This window comes from Sylvia atricapilla, chromosome 20 (assembly GCF_009819655.1).
Source record: "Sylvia atricapilla isolate bSylAtr1 chromosome 20, bSylAtr1.pri, whole genome shotgun sequence".
In the NCBI taxonomy this organism is placed as follows: Eukaryota; Metazoa; Chordata; class Aves; order Passeriformes; family Sylviidae; genus Sylvia; species Sylvia atricapilla.
The window spans coordinates 3,119-11,506 of NC_089159.1; the positions used below are offsets into that span (position 1 = coordinate 3,119).

General features: G+C 55.4%; 1 long non-coding RNA gene and 1 pseudogene across 1 annotated transcript; one reads left to right on the top strand and one right to left on the bottom strand.

Moving 5' to 3' along the window:
- Nucleotides 1-213: 213 nt before the first annotated feature.
- On the top strand, nucleotides 214-1,147 carry LOC136370281 (olfactory receptor 14J1-like; annotated as a pseudogene).
- Nucleotides 1,148-6,853: 5,706 nt separating this feature from the next.
- LOC136370282 (uncharacterized) lies at nucleotides 6,854-8,102 on the bottom strand. Its single transcript, XR_010745143.1, has 2 exons — nucleotides 8,041-8,102; nucleotides 6,854-7,209 (listed from the first exon to the last, which is right to left on the bottom strand). It is a non-coding gene; the product is annotated as an uncharacterized lncRNA (long non-coding RNA).
- Between the last annotated feature and the right edge of the window lie 286 nt (nucleotides 8,103-8,388).

The window sequence follows — 8,388 nt, forward strand, 5'->3', positions numbered from 1 at the left end:
GGCAGAGCCCCTGCTCATCACAACCACGGGGCCAGATCCCAGCAGAGATCCAGGCACACAGCTTAAGGAAGGGCTCTGAGTAAAGTAAAATTGGGTGGCACAGGGCAGGAGGGACAAGGGCTGGGAGAAGGGGCTTGGGCATTTTTCAGCCAAGTCTCTCCTGACTTGTCCCTGTCCTCTCGTTCAACAGGACTCCATGGCCGGAGTGAGGAAATGTCCAACAGCAGCTCCATCAGCCACTTCCTCCTGCTGGCACTGGCAGACAGGCGGCAGCTGCAGCTCCTGCACTTCTGCCTCTTCCTGGGCATCTCCCTGGCTGCCCTCCTGGGCAACGGCCTCGTCATCGCTGCCGTCGCCTGCGGCCACCACCTGCACAGCCCCATGTTCTTCTTCCTGCTCAACCTGGCCCTCAGCGACCTGGGCTCCATCCTCACCACTGTCCCCAAAGCCATGCACAATTCCCTCTGGGACACCAGGGACATCTCCTATGCAGGATGTGCTGCACAGGTATTTTTCTTCATGTTCTTCCTGTCAGCTGAGTTTTATCTCCTGACCATCATGTGCTACGACCGCTACGTGTCCATCTGCAAACCCCTGCACTACGGGACCCTCCTGGGCAGCAGAGCTTGTGCCCACATGGCAGCAGCTGCCTGGGCCAGTGCCTTTCTCAATGCTCTCATGAACACAGCCAATACATTTTCCCTGCCCCTGTGCCATGGCAATGCCCTGGGCCAGTTCTTCTGTGAAATCCCACACATCCTCAAAGCTCTCCTGCTCACAATCCTACCTCAGGGAACTTGGGCTCATTGCTGTTAGTGCCTCTTTAGCACTTGGTTGTTTTGTGTTCATTGTTTTCTCCTATGTGCAGATCTTCAGGGCCGTGCTGAGGATCCCCTCTGAGCAGGGACGGCACAAAGCCTTTTCCACCTGCCTCCCTCACCTGGCTGTGGTCTCCCTGTTCCTCTGCACTGCCATGTTTGCCTACCTGAAGCCCCCGTCCATCTCCTCCCCATCCCTGGATCTGGCCCTGTCAGTTCTAGTACTCAGTGGTGCCTCCAGCTCTGAACCCCTCATCTACAGCCTGAGGAACCAGGAGCTCAAGGCTGCAGTGTGGACACTGATCACTGGATGGTTTCAGGAACAATAAACTGCTGGCAAGTTTCTGCAAATCGTTTGTAGTAAAAGTCACCTTTGATAGCATTCGTTGATTTGGTTTATAGATTTTTAATCTTTGTTTTGGTTTTTAATGATGTTCATAAAGCAAGGCCAGTGTTTGGGCCCCTCCTTGTTTTGTTTTTATCCACCTTTACTCTGGCCACAGAATGTCAGTGAGGGCTTTGATCTCAGTGGCCTTAAATGAACTAACGGATCTCCCACCACAATTTTCTGCAGAGATGCCCCTTTTGTTCCCTTCTCTGCAGCTGCAGCAGCAATGTCTGTGTGCAGAGCTGGGGGCAGATCAGGGCTGGCACAGCAGCTGTGGCCAGGAGCAGCAGCCCTTGGTGTTGGCAGTGCTGCTCCCGTGGCCCTGCCCCGCTGCCCTCCTGGCCCTGGTGTTGCTGTAGGGCCTGAGTGCTCTCGGGGCCGGGCACAGGGCTGGGGGTGGCAGTGCCGGGGCTGCAGCAGGGACAGGCCATGGGCACTGCTGGGGCAGCGCTGACGCCTCAGGGCAGGGCCTGGGGGCTCCAGCCTCCTTGCCCAGGCTCTCTCCAGAACACGCCCAGGCCAATGCTCAGCACAGAAAAGCCCCGTGAGCAGCCCCAGGCTGGCCGTGGGCAGGCTGGGGGAAAACAGCATGGCTGGGGCTCTGCAATGTCCCTGGGGGAGACGGGAAGGAGCAGCAGAGCAGGGCCTGATCCATCCCCACTGCTCTGGACACCCCAGGGCAGCGTCCCTAAGCGTCCTCATGCACCTGCCAACAACATCCCCCCTCTGCAGCCCTGGCCTCTCCCCCAGCTCACACAGGGGCCCCATCCTTGCAGGCACAGACACGGCAGCACTGGCTCAGGAGCCCCTGTTTGCACTGCCCAGAGCAGGCCTGAGCACCCCCATGGTGTTGGTGTGGGGAGATGAACCTGAGGGAGCACAAATGCCATCAGCCCCTGGGGCCAGGAAGGGCTGGGGGACAGGAGGGAAACCACGCAGCTTTGTCGGGGCCTCTGAAGTCAGCCAGAGAGTTTGTTCCCATCAGCTGTGAGTTTCCTGTGCCACTGCAGACGTTGTTGCTCAGAGCCAGGGCTGCCTGGCAGACTCCCAAACTGCCCTTAGCATTTCCGTAGCTTCACCTTGGCTTTCTTTGCGCTTCCTGGTAAAATTTCTTCCTATTGCCAACCCCTGTTCCATCCCCTGCAAACAGCCCATCCCTGCTTACGTTTTCGTCTCTGGCTCAACTCCCCATTTCAGTTCCTGAGTTGGCACCATAGGAATGTCCCTTGGGGAGCAGGATCATCCTCCAAGTGCTTCAGGAATTGTCTGCAGGCTCCTGCAGTGCCTGGTGCTGCTCCTTGCCAGAGGCACCACAGCCCAGGGGGGCACATCTGGGCTGCTGTGTCTGGCTGTGGGGCTCCCTGCTCTGGGCCATGAGGAGGAGCTGCAGAGGCTCTGCAGGACTGACAGGATGGGCTTTGGGGCTGTGAGGAGAAGCTGAGGGACCTGGGCTGCTGCACCTTCTGAAGAGGAGGCCCAGGCCTCATCCTGCAGCTGCTGCAAGGGTGGTTTCAGAGAATCACAGAATCAGCAAGGTTGGAAAAGACCTTGGACATCATCAAGTCCAACCTGTGCCCTGACACCTCCTTGTCTCCCCTGAGCCTCCTCTTCTCCAGGATAAACAACCCAGCCTCCCTCAGCAACACCTCACAGGACTTGTGTTCCAGACCCCTCACCAGCCCTGTTGGCCCTTCTCTGGACACACTCCACCCTTTCCATGTCCTTCTTAAATTGGGAGGCCCAGAACTGGACGCAGCACTCGAGGTGGTGCCCAACCAGTGCTGAGCACTGGGGAAGAATCACTGCCCTGGTCCTGCTGGTCAACCTGTTCCTGATCCCTAGGAGTGCCAGGGGTTGGATGAGCAACATGGTCAGGAAGGAGTGGGAGAAAGTCTGATTGATTGTCAGCTATGAAGGGTCTTGATTTTCATATCTGTTCAGACTGCATTAGCAAGTGCTGGGGGTCAATATCAATTGGACATTGCTGATATCAGTCTAGAAACAGGAAAAAAAAAAAAAAACTTCACAGGGCAAAACAGTTCTCTCTGAATTGTTTTCAATGTACTATATCCACAATGAATAAACTTCTGAAATCTATCTAATTAATCATAGAAAAATAGACAAAATATTCTGAGGGGTTATCTTTTTCAGGTGTCTGGAAAAAATATGTATGAGCTTTTCTCAATGAATTCCTGAACTGAAGAGCTCAAGAAATAGAAGCCTCTGGAGTTGAAGAGTTCATCAGCAACCTCCAAAAGGTGGTGGAACCATCCTCATTAGATCAGCAATGAACAGAAATGGGCACAGCTTTGTGGCTGCCCCAGCTCTGGGATGGGCCCTGGGCCTGGAGCAGGAGCAGCTCTGGAGGGCCCCAAGGCCGGGGCTGTTGTGCTGGCCTGGGCAGGTGGGATGGCAGCAGGGGCTGCAGAGCTCTCAGGATCTCCTGGAGAGGAGAGCAGGGCACACAGGGAGCCTCCTTTTCCCTTCTTTTGCCAGCCCCTTCCCCATGGCTGGGGCTGAGCCCTCTCTGAGCTGCAGCTGCTGCTGTGCCCTTGCCAGGGGCTGAGGCCGTGGGGCCCCTGCCCAGAGCAGCCTGCCCTGAGCAGAGCTGTGGGGCCAGAGCCGGCTGGGCTGGGCTGGGGAGAGGCCCTTGGTGCTGCACAGAGCTCAGGGCAGCTGGCAGAGCTGGCAGGGAGCTGGGCTGGGCTCAGAGAGCCTGGCACAGAAACCATCAGTGTCCATCTCGGCCTGTGGCAGCGTGCAGGGGCAGGACTCAGCCCCGGCCGTGTGGGGCAGGGCCAGCGCCTGTGGAAGGCATTGAAAACAGGCAAGTGGCCCAGAGAGGAGGCTGCTCTGTGCCCTTGGTGGCATGGGCACAGCAGGGAGGGGGCCCAGGACATTTGTCCCCAATGGCAGCCTCTGTCCCCAGGCGTTGGCAGCCCCGGCTGCCCAGCCCAGCTCTGCGGGGCCCTTTGGCTGTGGCCCAGCTCCATCCTCCTGCGGGGCTCAGGGCCTGTTCCCGGCCATGGCCAGCCCTGCCCGGCCTCTCTGCTGGCCCAGAGCCCGGCAGAGCCCGGGGCAGGGCTGTCTGTGCAGGCCCACAGGGCCCACGGGCTGTGCAGGAGCTGGCAGAGGCTGCCCAGCAGGGAGGCCATGGGGCACAGAGCCCCAAGGCTGCTGTGGCCCCACGGCACAGGGGCCGTTCCCACCCGCAATGCTCCTGTCCTGCCCTGGGCCGGCACAGGGGCTGTGGCACCATGGCTGGGCCAGCGCAGCACAAAGGGGCCACGCAGCCGCTGCTGGGGCTGACAGCAAGGCCAGGCACACACCAGCAATTGCTGCCCATTCCCTGTGCTGGCCAGGGCTGACTGTGCCAAAGGCACAGCTCAGCTGCCCTTGGAGGCTGCAGGAAACATGCAGAGCCCAAAGAGCTTCCATGGCTGTGCTGGAGACCAAGGCTGGAGCACGGAAAGGCAGGGCTGCTGTGGGATGGGGGAGGGCTGGGGATGGAGCTGGGCTGGGGGCTGCAGAGGTGGCTGTGGAGCATTGCCTTTGGTGTGCCAGGCATTGGCAGACACTGCTGGGCTGGGATAGAGCCTCTGGGGGAATTGGGGTTCTAGGGTAAGGCAGTGCTGGACTTGCCCCTTCCTCCCTCACACAGAAAATGTTTCCAGCCAAGAATCTCCACCAGTCTCTCACAAGAGGCAGTTTTGGAGGTGGAATCCTAATTCTGGCCATGGGCACCTGGACAGGAAGGACAGTTCTTTTCCATAGGAAGGAAAGCACAGGGTCTAACCAGGGTTTGGAAGGCAGGTGAGAGCCTCACTAGGCCAAGGCCAGCCAGACTTGTCAGGAATGACTGATTTTGTCTGGGAGCAGTGTTTGGATAGAAGGAATTTTGGAGGTTGGATCCCAATCTTGGCCCTGGGCAGCTGGAGGAGGAGGACAGTTCTTTCCAATTGGAAGGAAAGCAGGGAGCCCCAGGGTTTCAGTAGCAGATGAGAAGAGACCCTCAGCATGCCAAAGTCAACTGGACCAATCAGGTGGCCCTGGGAGCCTAAACCAGCCAGAACTGTTCTGTGTTCCATTTGATTTATGGGGTCCTGGAGTGTCACAATGGCACCTTGGTTCCTGGGGCCCTGCAGTGTCATAATGGTGCCTTGATTCCATGGGCTCCAGCAGTTCCACAATGGCCCCTTGATTACAAGAAGACCTGCAGTGTCTCAATAAACCCTTGGTTTGATGGCCTCCCACAATGTCACAATGGCCCTTGGCTTCCATAAGGACCTTCAGTGTCACAAGGGTCCCAACAATTCCATGAGGCTTTGCAGTGTCACAATGGTCCCTTGGTTCCATGGGGCCCTGTGCTGGTGCATTCCCCCCTCCCCTTCTCAGGCCACCCTGTGAGCTGAGAAATGCTCATTTGGCCTTGGCCAACAGCCCCTGGGCTCAGCTTCTCTGGAGCTCAGCAGAAATCCTGTCTGCTCCCAGGCACTGCTGCTGCCCAACGAGCTCCTGGATTCTTTAGGAGCGGCCCTGGGAACTGTTTTTGTTCCCTCAGTGGCACAACATCCCTGTTCTCACACTTCCAAGGAAAGCTGCTGATCCCAGGTGCGGCCAGGATGAAACATTGCTGAGACTAAAGCCCCTCTCTTGGGGCCCTACAACCAGAGCTCCAAAAGGAGCCCCTGGAGCTCTCCCCTAACACTAAGGCTAACCCTAACTCTAAACGTAACCGTACACTTAACCCTACACATAACCCTACTCCAAAACCTACAGCTAACTGTAACCATAATCCTAGCCCATCATCCTTCTGCCTCCCTGTCAGCTCAGCCCCTTGTGCCATTCTCACCTCTGCCTCTGCCTGTGTGTCCACTCCAGGGGCTAGCAGAGCTCTGCTGGCTGGGGCAGCAGCAGGGCAGCCCCAACCTTCCCCTCTCTGTGACACCACAGGTGCTGGAAGCCCCCACATGCCCTGCCTGGAGACGCTGCAAGGGAAGCAAGTGTCGGCACTGCCTCTGTTCAGCACTAGTGACCGGCCATTGAGCAGCCCTGGCCGGGCCTGCTGGGCCTTCCTCTGTACAGAGCTCCAGGAAGATCCTCTTTGGCAACCCCCACCAGGCCACAGGCAAGTGTCACATACACTTACACAGCTCCAGCCAGAGCTGACAGTGGGTGGGAATTAAATTCAAAACCAGAAACAAAACCCCCTAAAAACAGAAACACTTCACCCCCAGCACAGCTACTCCCTCCCTCCCTCCCTCCTTCCCTCACTACTTCTACCTGCACACACAGCACTCGATCCTGCAAGCAATCAGCAGGCCTCAGGCACATCTGCTGCAGAAGCGGCTTGAGGACAGCCTTGCAGCAGCACTTTTCTCATCCCAGTGAAACAGGCCCTTTGGCAGGCAGCTCCAGGGCCCTTGCAAAGGACAAGGGCCAGGGCGTCAGGCCCTAGGGGAGAAAAGGCCTCTCCACTGGCCCACCCCGGGAGGTCAAGCCTGTTCCTAGGCTGCTTCACACACAGCATTCTTCCAGCGGACTGCACAAAGCTGACAGTCAGCTTGGCCTTCTCGATAATCCGTGTTTGAAAGCTGCCTGGAAGAATGATTTTGGGCCTTTGTTCCCTCCTTCCTTTCTTTCCTCCTTCATTTCTTTTTCTCTCTTTCTTCCTTTCTTAGAAGCACATCAGGCAATGGCTGAGGCTTAGCCAGGCTGCCTCCAGGCAGCAGAACAGCAAAAGTTGCTTCCCATACACGAGGGGCTGGGCCACTGACCAAACTCCCCAGGGAATACTCACGGCCCTGAGGCTGCTGCAGTTGCGGGAGCCTTTGGACACCCTGCGAAAAGATGCCCAGGACTCCATTGACCTAAGCTTAACCCTGACCCTAAACCTCAGCCTACCCCTAACCCTAAACCTAACCATTAGATTAAGATTAAACCTAACCCTAAACCTATCCCTATAACCTAACCCTAAACCTACACTTAACCCTAACACTACACCTGCCTCCACACCAAAACCTACACCTAACACTAACTCTAACCCTAAACCTAAACCTAACCCTAACGCTCACTCTAACCCTTACCCTAATACTAACACTAACCCTATAACATAACCCTAAACCTACACTTAACCCTAACCGTACACCTGTCAGGGGGGTTTCCTCACCCGAGCTTTAGGTGGTTTAAAGTCCTTGGCCCTCTAAAAAGCCCCAAGTCGCATCTGTGTAAAAAAGCAGAGTTGTCAAGGTCTGTTTTCCGATTTCTCATGTTGTTTATTATTCGATATCTCAGAATTTTCTCGGCTCCCAGCTGAGATCTGGACAGCAGCTGGGACACGAGGCGACTGCCCACAGGTGGGATGTCCCCTAACATTTATACAGATAACTACGTACTGGTTATTTACTATTTTGTGCCAACGCCCAGTGCCCACACCATAAAGTGACATTCCACTTCGATCCAGTCCACTCTGACTATTTTGTGCCATCACCGCCCCAAAAAATGGAGGACAAGGAAGAAGGAGAAGTACACGAGGTACCACCCAAATTCCACCACCTTGTCCCCATTTACTTCTATTCTAAAAATTCTAAAACTACTGAATTCTGTATCGTCTACTGTACTAAACTACAACTTTCACATCCTGGAGGTTTGTAATTCCTTTTGCAATGTTGGAAGCTTTTCCCATGGATTAAAATCAAACCCGGTGTTTTCCTGGGCTCTGTGCCAAGGTCTCCGAGCCCCCTGGACTGGCTCCACAACCCCCTGTCCAGGGCTCAAATTCCTTTCCTCAGGTCTCAGGCCATCCAAGGGGTTGTTCTGGACTCCAACATACACCTAATTCTACACCAAAACCTACACCTAACCCTAAATCTAACCCTTAACAGAACCCTAACCTCTAAATCTCACTTTAACCCTAATCCTAACCTTAAACCTAACCATTAGATTTAGATTAAACCTAACCGTAAACCATTCCCTATAACCTAACCCTAAACCTACACTTAACCCTAATCCTACACCCAACCCTACTCCAAAACCTACACCTAACCTTAACCCTAACCCTTAACCTAAACCTACCCTAACTCTTAGACTAAAAATAACCTGAACCCTAACCCTAACCCGAATCCTTACTCTAACCCTAACCTTAAAACAAACCCTACAGCAAAACCTACATCTAAGCCTAAG